Raw genomic sequence first — 17,298 nt, 5'->3', positions numbered from 1 at the left:
ATTAAGTAAAATATTTCCATTTCCACATCATTAAATAAAAATAAAATTCTATGAAATTGTTATACCTTTACTATAGGGAGTTTTATCTCGTTGTGGTGACTTCTTTGATCTTAGCTCTATATACTAAACTACGAGGTTTCACAAATGTAGTTATTAACTATAAATGAACAGTGTTACTGCTGGTCAAGAGAGAAATCATGCCTAGTTATGGAAACCAAACTAACTACCAAGAGCTAGTGAAGTCTTGGATCTTAGAGGAAAAACTGTTACTGCCCCTTCACTAAAGCAGCAAAGCCCCTAAAGGATCAAAATACTTGCTCCTACACATAAATTTATATTCGGTTCCTCACATCTCTTTAAGGACATGTCATTGAAAAAGATTCATAAAATTACATAAATTCACAATCAATCAAATGAAGAATTGTGGATCCCAGTTCGACCTGACACATTTACAATAAATATTTTTGCCACTCATGAGGTTTATGTTTCACGGAGGGAGATGGAATAGAAAGAATGTAAGGGTACAAGGACCAGGGAATTTGCTGTGGGATTATGTCTGTTAAGAATGTCAAGCATTGCCCATAAAGACACATAACGTCTGATAAACATGACTTCCTAAATATGACCTGAACTGAGACCACAACTTTTGGCATCATGGTGTGAATGGGAAAATCTCATAGGATCTCAACCATAAATAACTACAGTGAACAAAGTTATGCTGACAGGAAGCAAAGGTCTACCATGTGGCAAAGCAAACTAAATAATTTGTAAGAGCTAATGATATTCATACATAATTTAGGATTATATATGTATAGGTACATATATATGGATCACATATAATATTTCAATTTAATGCATAGGTTAATTGTGCATGTGAGTTATATATTATGTAATTATTATATAAATCTGTAAGATTATATGTAATAACAATTATATAAAACAATTTATGCGTTGGAAAGACAAAAAGAATGTGTATAAATGGTCAACAGTAGTAAAAATTTAAGAGTCAATGCTCACCAGTCTGATTGACCCCTTCTTTAAGTTTTATAATTCTGATGTGGAGAGTAGCTCCACTTTGTCTCTTAAGACCTGAACTTAGGAACAGAAAGAGCACATGACTCTTAAATCTAAAATCAGTTTGTGTCAGCGTGCATTCTAGAAGGTATCAAACATATCTGTTGTGTTGTAAACACAGAAACATAATCCCTGAACTCAAAGCCTCCAACACATTTTCAAACATACTGCAAAGACACATTTTCAAAAACACTTAACATGTTTTTCATGTTTTTGATATTTCACTGTATTCTTTTTCGGTAAGAAGTAGTATTTGGGGACACTAAAAGAGATGACTCAGTCATAAAAAACACTTTGTTATTATTATAGAGGACCTGCGCTTGAATCCAGCACCCGTGTGGTTGTTCACAAAAGACTGTATTTCCAATGCCTCGGAGTTTTAACAAGTTCTTCTGGTCTCTGAAGGAACTATAGTCTCAGAGTACACATATATTTGAGCAGGCAAAACATTCTTATACACAAATATAAACTTAAAAAGTAAATCAATAAATAAATATTTTTTAAACCTGGGTTTTCATTTTGAAAAAAAAAAATGTTTTTCATCCCATAGGCAAATGCCAAGTGCAACTAAGGATTTGTAGATTTTCATAAAATGCAGTGTTCTAACTGTGGTCTACAGGGACAGCTATCTTATCTCTGAGATTGACTTCACAAGCACAAGATATACCTGATATTTATGATGCCACTGGAAATACACGTTGTTTTCAATGAGGAGTAATGGCTAGAGTGGTAACTACAGGTGAATCAATGATACAATTACTCCATGTAAAGTGCAACTTGAGATACTAATGTATGATGAAAGAGAATAAGAAGAAAATTAAATTCCTGAAATATTTACTTAAATTCTGTATGTACTTACTAATTTACATATTGATAAATCTATAATTAAATTTATAATATGTATACATTGAGAAGATTCATGTGAGATGATAAGGCATATGAAGAATGTGAGTACTTAAACACTGTCCAAACTAAAATAAAAAAATAAACAACAACAACAAATTAAGTGTGAATGTAAACATAGTTGATGGATAAAATCCTGACCTGCAATGGGACATGGACCTTATATGTCCCATTATGAACAAGAATAAAACAGTGAGGTAAGTCATGTCAGCACTTTGTGCTTAATATTAGAGTATGGTTCAACCAGGAGAGATAGCACAAGACACATTTGTTCCTGGCTGTCATTGCTGCTGTTCGTATCATCAACATACAACTCATAAATTCTCTTTAGGGTTACATTCCAAAGTTTAAGAGGGGGGTTTCAAATTAGTCAATATATTGGCCATTCTACACAGACTCTACCACTAACTCTATAACTTATAAATGTAATGTTTCATAAGAATACATTAGTCCAGAAAGAGATTCACATGCTTTATCTTTCAAGGTTTTTGGTTTGTACATTTGTATTGGAACGCTTGCTGTGGACATAAAACTATTCTAAGTTCAAGTAAAATAATCCTACTAAAAAGATATTCTATACATCATGAGTAGGAAGTTGAATTGTCAGATTGAAGTATTACCACAATCCTTCAGCACTTTCACAGATGGATTGCATTACCCCAGTGCTACCCACATTCACTCTCAGTCAAAGATTTATATTGCAGGTAGTACTGACAGGAACTGGCACAATGTTAGCAATGCCTTTTTTGCTAACCTCTTATATAGGTAATTTTTGTTCTGTATTTTCTGTCTGTTCCACAAATCTGTTTCTGTCTCAGGTTCCCATTGCCAGACATAAGCACTTACTCAGGCTTCTATTCTTTACTGTATCTACTAAGACTGAAATACAAAGTACTCACCTGACATTAGGCATCTGCAGGATGGTTGATTCATTGGATTCAGACTCATTAATAACCAATGTTGTGTGAGAGTCACCTCAAGCCTGAAGTAGAGTTCTGTGATTCTGTGACCTCACCTCCCTGCAGAACTGCAATTTTCATTTCACCTGCCATAGGAATGACAGACCCGGCTTTGGGAGACAAAAACATTTTGAGAGGGAAAACATTTTCCAGTTTCTAATTAATAAAGACAACTAATATTTCTTTTGTGAATATCTCCAATGGGGCAAAGTATTTTGAAGGGACATTCAGTTTTCATCATCCCTGAAGGATGACTGGGGTTCTATGGAAAGTGCTAGCGGTTGAGATAAGATTCATGAGATAGTTACAGAATTCTCTTTTACCCATTGGACCCAGGTTTCTCTGATACCCTTCACTACAAATCAACTTAGTTGTTTTAAAAATTTAGAGTACTTACAATTGATTTTTTCTTTGAGTGTTACATGCATGCATATGTATTTCAGTTAAACCCACCCCATATTATTTCCTTTGTAACATCTTATTTCCTACTCTTATTCCCTCTAAGTATACTGTGTTCATTTAAAAACAAGGAAAACAAACTATAAATGAAGACCACATGAGAACAGGAAGAAGCAAAGTGCTAGAGCGGTCCCCAGAAATCCACAAAGATTCATCCAATGTAGACTACTGGCAATGATTGAGAGAACTGAAGAGCTTGAACTGTATGGGAGACACCCAGGCAGTGGGACCTGGACCTGTCCTTAGTGCATGAGCTGGCTGTTTGGAACCTGGGCGTCATGTGGGAACACTTTGCTCAGCCTGGAAGGAGGGGACTGGACCTGCCTGTACTGAATCTACCAGGTTGAGCTGAATCCCCAGGGGAGTCTGCCCTGGAGGAGATGGGAATGGAGGGGAGGGGCTGGGTGGAAGGCAGGGGCAGGTGCATGAGTGGGTAGGACAGGGGAACCCATGGCTGATATTAAAATTAAAACACAAATATCCATATGAAAAAAGAAACAAAATAAATATATTTTTAAAAAGAAAGAAAAACACTGAGTATACTTAATGATGTTACTATGATCTTACTAATGTGGCATCTGTGATAGCATGGTTAGACTCTCAAAGGTCAAATCCTTGACAAAATGTGACAGTTTGGTGTTATTTATTGTATACTTTTGGTTGTAAAATGTTTTCATTTGGGGGGACTAGAGAGATGGCTCAGTGGTAAAGAATGCTTCATGTTGTAGCAGAGGAGCTGGGTTGGTTACTACCATCCATAAGCTTACTCACAACTGTCTGTAACTCCAGTTCCAGGGTGCTCATACTATCTAAAGAAAATTATACCAAATCACAAAATGGAACTCTGAAAAATGACCATCAAAATCATTTTTTGTCACAAAATGCTTCTGGAAATCTGGGAAATTTCTCTCTTCTTTTCTATTATCTAGTTCACTATGGAGAAAGGAAAATAAAACCCATAGATTTGATTCACATGCACCTAATGGCTGTCAATATCTTCATTATTTTCTCTTCAAGAGTACTACATACAATGGAAGGCTTTGAGTTGAATCAGTTTTTAAATGATTTTGGGTGCCTCTTGTGCATCTTGCAGGCCATTACTATCAGTCACACTGAATCCTCTTTTAAGGATCATAAACTCAAACCAGAAAAGTTATTGACTGATCTATTGCTCTCCTCTGGTTCTGTTACATGCTAATAACTTTCATTTCCTTTGTGTAACTATCAAAAGGAATAGTAAGAATGTGACAAGAAAACAAGATTTTGAATCCTGCTCAACCATTGGGCGAGATAAAATCTATGACTCACACTCTCTTCAGAATTCATGGTATGCCCTGAAATCTTGTCTTTCTTATGGTCTGATCCAGTGGCTCCATGTACAGACACAAGAAGGTTCAACACATCCATCGTACTTGTAGTTTCGGCAGAACCTCCCATGACTCCAGAGCCACCCAGAACATCCTGGTCCTGGTGTCTACCTTTCTGGTTTTTTATAATCTCTCCTCCATCTTACAAGCTGAATTGCTGTTTTGTATAATCACAATTGTTAGCTGGTGAATATCACTTTCCTAACACCTTGGTGTTTTCCCTGATTTGGACCCTTTGTTCTTATTAATCTTTATTCTGTGGTGCATAGACTCTATTTGTTCTGGATAAGGAATAAAAATTGCTTATTCTTATTTTAAGTATGTAAATGATACGTTTTGTGGGTTTCTGGTTGTTTACTCATTGATCATGCTCACAAAGTCAGTACAAAAAGTTAAGGAGGTAGTGCCTCACCTTTTAACTATTAACAAAAATGATGAATCTGGGAGTTTTGTAAACTGTTTATATTAGCTGTCTACATGAGCTTATCCCATTGTTTGAAGACAATTTCACACTTTAACTTACACAAGCTAGGCAAACCTTTGTGCAGCTGATGTACAAAGGAGGAAGCAAAAATTCTCTTAGTAATGCCGACCATCTTCTGGCTTTCATCCTGCCATGCCATCTGGGCTGCTTTCTTATTTGACAGCTTGTGGGTCCTATTATCTAACTACAAGAAAAGCCAAAACCATGGCTAGCCATGAACTTGTGCTTCAAGGGAGCCTGGCCCATTCACAACTACTCAATACTGTACCAGTACCAGAAAACATCTTCAGACATAGCTTCACAAATAACCTTTTACAACTGTTCTAGTGATAATCTGGTTTCTTTTCTCTGTAGCTTGTAGCAAAAGTCCTCAACAAACTATCAGAAAAATGTTTCTTTACTTGCCACTTAGTAAAAAAAATATATAATCAATATCTTCTATCTCAGAAATCAATTTAAAAAGAATGATGGTTTTGAAGTTATTTTGAATTTTGTTTCTAGTATTTTATTGAGCAATTTTGTATCTATATTTATCAGGGAGATTGTACTGTAGTATCCATTTGTTGTTTTGTTGCAGTATCAGGTTTAAAATCAGTGTGATAATGCCTTGATCAAAAGAGTTGGAAAGCAATTAATATAGCCATTATGGACGTCAATTTTGAGGTTTCTCAAAAAATTTAAAATAGAATTATTACATGTCCTAGCTATTCTACTCCTAGGCATATACCCAAAGAACTCCATATCTTAAATGGAGATATATGGACATCCATGTTCATTCTTGATCTCTTTACTATAGGAAAAAATAGAGCCTTCCTATATATCCATAAACAGACAAACCCATAACCAAGTTACTGTTCATATATAAAATGGACCCTTACTAAACTACAATGAAATCTGAAATCAAAATAGTGTACGAAAATTGAGAGTCTTTTAATAGATACTATTTAGCCTGTTCATACAAACTTGGAAGTGAAGAAACTACAAACTCCTTCTAATGCAGTTCCTACCCTATAAGGTGCACATGTGTATATGTGAATGGATGAGTATTACTTCAGTATAACATTTAGAAAGGTGATCAATAAAGATAATATATAGAGCATGCAAAACCATCTATGAGTTATGAAAAAGGATAAAATGTTTCAATTTCAACTTTCTATTTTCATCCGTTATTTTCGACTCTCCAAGAATTTCCTTTATGTGGTAGATAAGGGCATACAAAAGGAATTGTTAGTAAGAGTATGAAATGCTAAGCAAAGATTTATGGCTTCAGCACTGCTATTATAACTATGTAGAAATTCAATGAAATTAAGAGATTTTGAGCCTGAGCAAGTTTCCTTTGAGTGGCTATACCATTGTAGCTTTTTAATGCTTTCATTTGTGAGTTCACTTCAATAGAGTGATTTTAGTTTAAAAGAAAAAGATATCACAATTTATGCAAAGATGCAGGTATGTCTAACATGTAGCCATTAGTATATACAGTACATCACATAGATGGGCTGAAATCAGATACCACTTGGTTATCTTATTAGATGTCAGTAAATATTTTTCTTTTTTTTACCTTCGGTGAAAATAGATTCTTTTCTTGTACAGTGTATTCTGATTACAGCTTCTCCTCCCATGTCCTCCTTCCCCCCTACCATGCAGATTTACTTCCTTTCTGTCATTAAGAAAGAATGGACTTTTAAGACATAAGAATGAAACATAACAAAGTAAACTATAATGAGATAAAAACAAACCAAGAAAGGAAAATATCTCAAAAGAAGACATGAGAATCAGAGACCCACTCATTCATGTACTCAGGAACCTACTGAAACACTAAACTAGAAGCTATAATATATATGGAGAGGACATGGTGCAGATCTGTGCAGGGCCTGTGCTTGTAGCTTCAGTCTCTGTGTTCATATGACCTTTGCTCATTTGAGACAGAAGGCTTTTTCTGCAGGTATCCACCATACCATCTGGCTCATACACTCTTTCTAGCTCCTCTTCCATGGGATTCCTTGAGCTCTGAGGAGAGGTATTTGATGGAAATAACCATTTGCCAGTCCTGATGTCATAAATACCTTTTATGAACTGCAACATTACTTTATCAAATAATTCTTGGATTATCAAGGGATAGTGGGATCATACCTCAGCATAATATAGGGGATATAGTACAGTCCTACAGCTAAGCTTTCGGACCCAAAAATCTTATATTCATGAGCCACAAACTCACTAACCACCTCTGGTCAGTTTTAGCCTTCAGGAGAACTCACTATTTTTTTCTAAACAGTATAGAAATAAGAACATAATGTGCAAAACACAAGGCCTTTTGAGGCATTTTCCTTTTGAGACACAAAAATTAAAGAAACTAATATGGAGAAATATAAAGACATGGGGAGGAAGTAAAATTAGCACAAAATGGAAGGAAACTGGGAAAGGCAGGACAATGATGTATATGAATTGGATAAAAAACTCCCCCAACATGACAAAGATTCTAGGTGTCAACAGTATGTATTAGGGTCATAGAGTGTTGGAAAATGCCTAAAAATGAGAGGCAAAGCATTTGAGTGGAAAACAGAGGAGACAGTGTATTTTCTAAGATATTTGGATTGGGAGGAAGCACAAAACAGAAGAATGGAAGACACAGAACCAGAGGATGGAAGATTCAGAGGATTGCCAATAGACTGAAAGCTAGGAAGTTCACTGATACAGATCTTGAACTAGTGAAAAGAGAGTCAAATTTAAACAATACCTATCCACAAATCCAGCCCTACAGAAAGTATGAGAAGGAAAACTCCAAGCCAAAGAAGTTAGGTGCACCTAATACAAACACAAGGAGTAGATAATAACACCCCAGCAAAACCCCCAGAGAGGAAACACATAAACATACTACCAATACCACCACCATAACAAAAATTAATAGTAATTAACAATTTCTGGTTGTGGGATGACTTAGCCCTAACGGGTCTGAGTGTCATCTGGCCCAAACCAGTAATGAGATACTTCCTGAGAGCCAACCTGGGTCTGCCGACAGGCTTAACGACAGAAACTGTGACATGATCTAAGATGACTTGGACCAATGAGTGGCAGCCATGTCACACGAGCAGATTTATATTCATTATACCTTACCCTGTGGTGGGGGTAAAGGGTGTATAAGGCTTGTCTGTTCCTGAATAAACTGAGCTTGTCACTTCAACATCCTCTCAGAATCTGTGTTGTTGACTCTGTGCTTTCTGACCCTCTCCCTCAAAGTGAACAGCACAGGACCCTGCCACGACTGGTCATTAATATCTCTCAATGTAAATGGACTCAATTTGCCAATAAAAAGACATAGACTAACAGAATGAGCATGAACCCTTCTACTATACATAACAAACACACCTCAACATCCAAGATAGAAATTAAAAAAGAGCAAAGTTTTAGAAAAACATTTTCTGGGATGGGAATGGAGGGGAGGGGCTTTTGGGAAGGCAGGTGTGGAGGTGGGGGGTGGAGGAGAGGGGAACCCATGGTTGATAGGTAAAATTAAAACATAAATATTATAAATAAATAATAAACATGAAAAAAAACCTCTGAATTTAATCTCCTTATTCAGTTTTCTCCTGACCATTAACAATTAACAACTTGTAACCAACCATCATAAAAAATGACAATATCCATATCTCATAAAACAACCTAAAACATTCCATCCTACATCTTGGGTATATGGGTCTCATTTTCTTAAAATTACTTCCTGCTTTCTGGGAGTTAAGACATCTTTAGAGGATCCTGAAAAGAAAATTCTTGGTTAACTGTCAAATCCTGTATCATTTGACCAGTCACAGCATAATGAGAAAGTGTAGGTCTTGTTTCAAGTAGTCTGTCAGGCTGGATTATCTCAGCTAGCTACCTCAAAATTGTCCTGAGTAGTTTGTAGAACAAAGTTCATCTTTTGGTGGTGTTAATCAGCTTAATGGATTTCTCATAGTCCATGTGGAATTTTGTTGTGGGATCCTGTCATCCTTTTGAAGATTTTAAAAACACTGATAGGTGTGGTCATAGTACCCAGCAGACATTTTATGTTTTTCCTCCTCTGTAGTTTGAAGCAATCACAGTCTCATAAATGTCTGTCTCTCAGAACCACAAATGTTCTTCCCTAGAAGAGAAAATCTTCACAGCAATATAGAAATTACTCCCCACCATTTGTCTTGCCTAACTTTTCCAAACTGACCTTTGTTGATGTTTTCTTGTAACACGATGGTCCTGGCAATTCTTCTCTGAACAAGCAGTGGTAATAAAACTTTGTCCTACATAGCAGCATCATTGCAGTCACCAACATGAGGATAAGCCAGCAAGTCAGAACAGCAGTCACTGCCTCCATGGTCCCACCACTATTTGTGGCTTAGCTCCAGCCAAAGCTTCCCATAGGTTAGCCTCAAACTCAGGATCCTCCTGCCTCTGCCTTCTTCAGTAGATCCAAACACTGTGCCACCACAACTTACTGAGTGTAGCTTGGGTCCGAGCTAGCCACAGGCAAGAGGATTTTTCATGAATTTGTAGCACAAATGTTGAGCACCAGATGTAGTAGGAATATTAACATGTCTTATTAATAAAAACAAACCTGGCCGGGTGGTGGTGGCACCTGCCTTTAATCTCAGCACTCGGGAGGGAGTTCACAACATTAGAGAATTGAAAATAATGATGGACTAGAGAAAACATGGTTTGTGGTATGACCACCATGACCCACATTGTGTAACATGACAGCCAACTTCTACCAGTTGTCTTGTGAACTCCATACACACACACCATATGATTTTTTGCCTCAACCACACAAAATAAATAATTGAAAACAAAATAAAATATAATAAATAATATAGTAAAATCTCTACAGTGTGCAACTGTTTATAGAATACTGTAAGTACACACACACATATGTGAGTTTCCTAAATAATATCAAAATCATTGTTTATGAAATACAGAGCATAGTAATGAATAAACAGACATCAATTCCCTCTAACTTACATGCAATTTTAAGACTAATAGAATCATTTCTTATTATTTGATTGTGTAACATGTCACATATTTCCACATATCCAAAACGGATCAAACAGGCCAGCATCACAGAAGACTTTCTGTTATCTGGTACTCACAGTCTCTCCACCCCTTCTTCCTTAATCTTCCCTGAGCCAGAGATATAGGACCTGTGATATAGATGTATCTACTAGAGCTTGGCTCCCAACAAACTGTTGATCTTTGCAATGTACCCAATTGTGGTTTTTCCATGACAATCCCATTTGATGTAAATAAAGCTTCTTTGATGAAAGATATTAGCTGCATTTATCCGTGGCTCTAAGGATAAGACTTAGTTAGTGACTATGCTTGTCTAGCAAAGTGGCAGTTGTTGTATTACAAAACTTTTCCTGGGAACACATAATAACCATGTCTACTTACCCCAGTTGGAATCCCAAGAAAAACTAAAGTATGGATATCACCAAAGTCATGGATTTTATTGAAGTTCCTTAGAGGAATAGGGGCAAGTGGTTACTTACAAGAGCAGTAATGATTCAAAATTAGGAGAATCATCAGAGCTAACCCCACCATGTTGAGACAATTCACAAAAGTTAGAAATATGGAGCATACTGCATAGCCTTCAGACAACTCATGATTATAGAGAGTGTCCTTTCCAAGTGAATCAGTTGGCCTAATCCTATTCAGTCCCAATCTTTTAGTTTCTCACAGGCAACTTGTCTTGTATCAAGGGTCTTATTTGCAGATTATATTGCCTGAGTCTCTCTGATTTTATTGTTTGCTTTGGAATCACATCAATATCAAGGACTTCCTGAAGCTATTTGAAGTCATTTACATTCCTGCTTATGAAGGTTTGAAATATAATAGACATCATAGGCTCAAAAAAGTGGCACTGTAAGGAAATGTGGCCTTGTTGTGGTGGTATAGCCTTGTTGAACAAAGTGTGTCACTGGGAGTGGACTTTGAGGTTTCAGAAGCTCAAGCCAGACCCCTTTATCTTCCACTTCCTGCTGCCTGCCAAACTGGATGTATTACTCTTGGCACTGTTTTACAACACCATTTCTGCCTGCATGGCTCCATTCATCCCACCATAACCATAACACACTAAGCCTCTGAGCCTATAAGCCAGCACTAACTCATTTTTTCTTTTTATATTTGCTGTGTTAATAGTGTCTTTTCAAAGCAACAGAAACCCTAAATAAGACACTTCTTAAGCTGATTCTCTGCTAGATGGAAGGATTCAAAGAGGAAATTATGATACAATTGCAAGAGTAGATTCTCTTTCATGATCCTTGAACATAGTTGCCCAGGGTTGTAGCACAAATCCTAATTGTTCTTAATAAAAACCTGGAGCCAGATATCTGAGTAAATGCACAAAGATCAGAGAGACAATGAAGCAAGCCACAACCACCTCTCACCTCACCATATCCTCAGCAGAAAAAAAACCTGAGCTCTCATCTCCTACAGGATTATATTCTTTTCTCTACCCAGCCATACCACTTTCTATCTCCACCTCCCTAGTGCTGGGATTAAAGCTTTGTGTGCCTCCCAAGTACTGGGAGCAAAAGCATGAGATTCTCAGTGCTAGGATTAAAGGTGTATGCCACCACTGCCTGGCCTCTATGGCTAACAATTGACTGGATTTGACATCTGGTCTTTAGGCAAGATTTATTTGTTAGAGCACACAAAAAATATCACCAGACAGGTCCTTGTAGCACATATCCAATCATGTTGCCAGGGGATTTTCAGTAAGTACATGTCAAATACTAAATTGTCCTCAATTATACAATGTGAATACCATTGATGAGAGAAAAGGTAGCCTGGCTTTGACCTGAGGGGACAAAAGTGCTATCTATGCTAGTTAAAACAGAAACAGTGAGCAGGGCACTGGCAGGTAGATCTCTATGAGTTTGAGGCCAGCCTGGTCTACAGAGTGAGTTCCAGGACAGGCTCCAAGCTACAGAGAAACCCTGTCCTAAAAAAAAAAAAAAAAAAAAAAAAAAAAAAAAAAAAAAACCACACAAAATAAAAAATAAAAAATTAAAAAATAAAAACCAGAAACTCTCCTGCAATGAATTCTGTAAACTTACCTATCCAATTCACAGTGCTGTGGTTATCAACATGATCTTCTGTGAATGATCCTTGAAGACCAGATGCTATACTGGGCCTAGAATCCAGAAAGCTGTTAGCTCCAGGACTTTAAGTGGAACTATGTTGTCGCCAGTGTCCACTCTTATAGAAACCAAATCCTAACTGTAAGCTCTGATGGAAAGGTACCCTGGCATACTGGAGCCAAGGAAAAAAAGGTAAGATCAGACTCTGCCCTGGAGCCACAGGTAGAAGCAGGCTACTGGCCAGCCTGACCTTAGCCTGGTGTCTTGGGTTGCCCTCTGTCACTGTAACTGCACCCCCACAGTGCATCGTCTATGAAGGAAACAGTTATCTCTTTATCTGTAGTTCTGGAGAGTCGAAGTCTGTGACTCAGAAGGGCATAGGAATGAGCCTCCCATCACAGCCCACTGCTTTACAACCGAGCAGAAGTCAGAAGGAGTGGGTCCCAATGGAGGAGTCAGGCTCAAAGGTTGAATAACTCTGCTATAACCACCCTCAGGAGAACTAATCACTTACAACGAGGTGTTTTTCTTGGCTCCTGGATACCACAAAGTCACTGTAAGTATAGCAGCTTACAGCTTTGCTCCCTGGAAATATTTCCCCAATGCAAGTTGAGAACTCTGCTCAGACTGTGTCGGGTTTACCCAGTGAAGTTGTTGTGTCACTTCTATGCTCTGGAAAAGGGTTACAGCTCTCCCCACGTCCTGAGAAGTATTATATCTCTGTTCTTCTAGGACACAGGTTCCCAAGAGAAAGTGTTACACTTCTGCTCCACTTTACTCAAACTCTGCTCAAAGTTGTTAAACCTGAGCTTAACTCTGGCCAAAGTGTCACACTGCAGAACAAACTTCAATCACGAGATTTATTGGAAAGGAAAATTCTAGGAGAGTGGCTGCCTCCAGGAGGGTGTATGCCTCTATTTTGAGAAACAGCAGCAAACTGAACAGGGGACAGAGGTTATTTAGAGTTTCGTGGGGGGAATGTGGGCAGATCATTCCAGGGTGGCTTGTAGTTTTTGAACCTGGTTCTTTGGCAATCTTAGGTATTGGTGTGATTTTATGCTCAGTGATTGGTGGGATATTGCAGCCTGAATTGGGGCAAGCCCATGTATTGGAGGGATTATTAAGCCCTGGTCCTGGAGACAGGTCACACAATCACTGTTCCTTTTTTGTTTGGCCCTTTTCACACTACATTAACAATCTTGTGGGGCATGAAACACTAACTCAAGTGAAACTGGTGGAGGATGAACTGTATCTTTGAGAACTGTTTCCCTTACTCCTCCTCCTCCTCCTCCTCCTCCTCCTCTTCTTCTTCTTCCTCTTCTTCTTCTTCCCTTCCTCCTCTATCTTTCTCCCCTCCCCATCTTCCTCCTTTGCCATCTTATCCTATTCTTCCTCTGCCTCCTTCTTAGTTCTAAACTGATCCACTTACATTAATATCCTTCTTCAACATGATTGTAGCCAACACACTATTCAACAATCATGTTTCAAGTAGGCACAGCTTTATCAGCCTCTATTTCACATAAAAAGGCAACTCTACAACCCACAGCTTCAATTCATATTCAATTTGAAAAGTCTCCCTTTGCCCAGTAGGGGATCCCATGATGTCATAATGGCTTTATTGTGAAACCATAGCCTTCCATCTCCATGGCACACAGACACCTTGGAAGTCTCTATGACTATAAAAGGCTTGAATAGCCACTAAAACCAGGAGTCATCTCAGATATAGTGTGACACTAGGAAGCAGAAGAGAGGTAGCGTGTTCTTGGCACACTCAACATTAGCTGTAGGCTCAATTACTAAGGCCATTAAAGCTCAGCCCTGTAGTGAATGAGACACTCTCTGACTTCTTCACAAATTCTGTGGGATTATTGTTTATTTTAAAATTATATCTTAGAAAACCAGTTCATCTCCAGAATGAAATCATTATTGATCATTTCTAGTAACACTTGGGGGCTTGTACAGTGTACACACATCTCAACAGATAATCATCAGTCCCATGTGGAAGGTTTGAGTGAACTTTTAGTGGAGATGGTGATCACTTCACTATGAAAAGTGGAGATCATTCCATCTCAAACCTATATTACAGTCTCCATTCTGTAGCTATAAGTTTTCCTGTGTCATGCCTGGTACTGCAGCCACACAGAACCAAGTAAACACATAGAGGCTTATGTTCTTTACAAACTGTATAGTCTATGGCAGGCCTCTAGCTCTTACACCTTAAATTTACTCATAACCATTAATTTGTATATTACCATATGTTCTGTTTTGTGGCTTTACCTGCTTCCCATTACATGCTGTTCCTTGGGCTGTTGGCTCCCATCTCTACTTTCTCTTCTTCCTGTCTCCCCTGGGTTTTACCACCTGGATCCAGCCTGCCCTGCCATAGGCAAATGGAGCTTTATTTATCAACCAATCAAAGCAGCACATATTCAAAAATACAGAATATATCCCATACCAACATTCCACATCTGCATACAGCAACCCAGAACACATTGCTTGCATATAAAAAATTCAAAGGTAGGTATTAGGTGGAAGTGGCAGGGTGATACATGTTACACTGTATTTTAAATATCTTAAATAACTTGTTCATGGAAATTAAAACTTACTTGCATTATACATTCAGATTTAAGTAGTCCTGTAATTGCAGATTTGGGATCTTCAGAGTTCAAATGAGCAAAGTGATCAAACATCTCTCTCTCATTCCATGTGTGTGTATGATGTGTGCTTTTTACACATCTGATTAAGCTTTAAATCTCTCTCATCAGCTCCCACTGATGCTGTGTACCACTGTCCACAGGTGCTTCATGAACTTTGTATATATTTGTGGAATCTGATATTATCTGTCAACTAACTCTGAATAGAACTACATGCCTGATATGAATATGTCATATATTCTTTGAATAATCCTGGCCACAGAAAATTACTTGCACTGAGCACCCAATTTCTGTGGCCTTCCTGTAGGCACCATTTAGTTGAAGAGAAAGACTGATTTGGTTCAAATGGGTACAAGAAACTCTAATGACAAAGAAAACCATAAGTCTGCATCTTAGAATATAGTAATATAAATGTTTGTGACTTAGAATCTAATACTGTTTGAAAGGACTCATGCACACAGAGCATAGGATGGGAGGCATGGACAGATGGACAGACAGGAGTGGGGAAAGAGAGAGATGCATTATAAACATTTTTTAGAAAATCCCTGTGATATTTTCAGCTCACTCCCTGCACAGCTTGAGAAGACCACCTTTCATCTTCCTTGTTAAAGTCCTGCCTGAAGTAGTCCTCATTAATCCAACAATAATGATCCCATCCTCACTACACTCAGACTAATATTTCATAGCTAAGACTTTGCTGGAACCATGAGACTGAAGACAAGCTCTTATAAGCTAAGACACTAAGCCATCACCTTGGTTTGGAAGTGAGTGTTTAGGATTTTCTTTTTCTTTTCCCCCTTAAGTTTAGGGAGAGTATATCAGTCCAAGAGAGTTTCTCTCTCTCTCTCTCTCTCTCTCTCTCTCTCTCTCTCTGGTTTTTTGAGACAGGGTTTCTCTGTGTATCTGTGTGCCTTTCCTGGAACTCACTTTGTAGCCCAGGCTGGCCTCAAACTCACAGAGATCTGCCTGGCTCTGCCTCTCGAGTGCTGAGATTATAGCTGTGCACCAACCACCGCCTGACTACAACTTTATTTCTAAAATACATGTTGCTTATAAAGAAAGGTGGCATTTATCTATAGGGCAAGAAAGCCCATTCAGTTCTCCATGTTAAAGCAAAAAAAAGGCTTGCATATAGACACAGATGGTAAATTGTTATTCATTGGGTGTGGAGACATGGGGTGAAAGACAGAATCCAAGGAGGGATTCAACAGGTCAGTGCTAGAGTTAGCCATTACATTGGCTCATAACCAGGTTTAGTCAATGAAGTCTTGCTTTCTTTCTACTATCATTGTCACTCCTAGCTGTTCTATGAAATTTTCATGAAATAAAAACATTATTTAAACCAAAGATCCCACTGGGTTAGTATGTTATGTTCCTTGTGTGAGGTCCATGGCATTGATGTCAGCCATCCCTTCTGCTCTCCAGATTTCTGTGATCTGCAAAAATACTGTGTCTTGTACACTGTGAATTTCTGCATGCAATTAGGAGAAGAATGAGTCAAGTACACAATTTAAGGACTCCCAGGTTTGTCTTCTGGATTAGGTTTTACAACAAAGCTTACAATTCAGAATTTCTATCCTCTACCAGCTGTCCCCATCTTCATTTCAGCATTTGCCTCCCATGTCTCCCCCATCCTTTCCCTTCCAATCAGTTTGCTCTCTGGTTTATTTTTCTCACATGACTTCATTTCCTCTGTTATCCTCAATTTACCTTTCAATACCATATTCTCTTCTGACTGACAAAGGGCATAATGAATGCCATGAACATTCCTGGAGATAATGGAGGAAAATGACTCTATCTGAACTACTATACCAGGTCTTGTGGAGGCACCCAACATCTCATGATTGCATGCTGCATTATGTAGAAACTGGAGATTCCCTAATATCTTAATTGAGGAAAAGATAACAGCACTTTAGCCAGGCAGTGGTGGCGCATACCTGTAATCTCAGCACTGGGGAGGCAGAGCCAGGTAGATCTCTGTGAGTTTGAGGCCAGCCTGGGATACAAAGTGAGTTCCAGGAAAGGCACAAAGCCACATAGAGAAAACATGTCTCAAAAAAACAAGCAAGCAAGCAAACAAACAAACAAAAAAATGTAACAGCACTTTAAACAAGTTTCACACTCTTTCATCTTCATGTTTCATACCATTTTAGTAAGAAATGATATTTTGATGTTATTCTTTCTGCATTTGATATAGAACAATCAGTAGTTCCTATTTCTACTCTGCTTCACTGAAGATAAATAGAAATAGAGAATTCTTTAAAAATTACAAGGAGCACATATGAATTATTCTTC

This window comes from Onychomys torridus, unplaced genomic scaffold (genome assembly GCF_903995425.1).
Source record: "Onychomys torridus unplaced genomic scaffold, mOncTor1.1, whole genome shotgun sequence".
NCBI lineage: Eukaryota > Metazoa > Chordata > Mammalia > Rodentia > Cricetidae > Onychomys > Onychomys torridus.
This window is presented reverse-complemented; position numbering follows the sequence as displayed.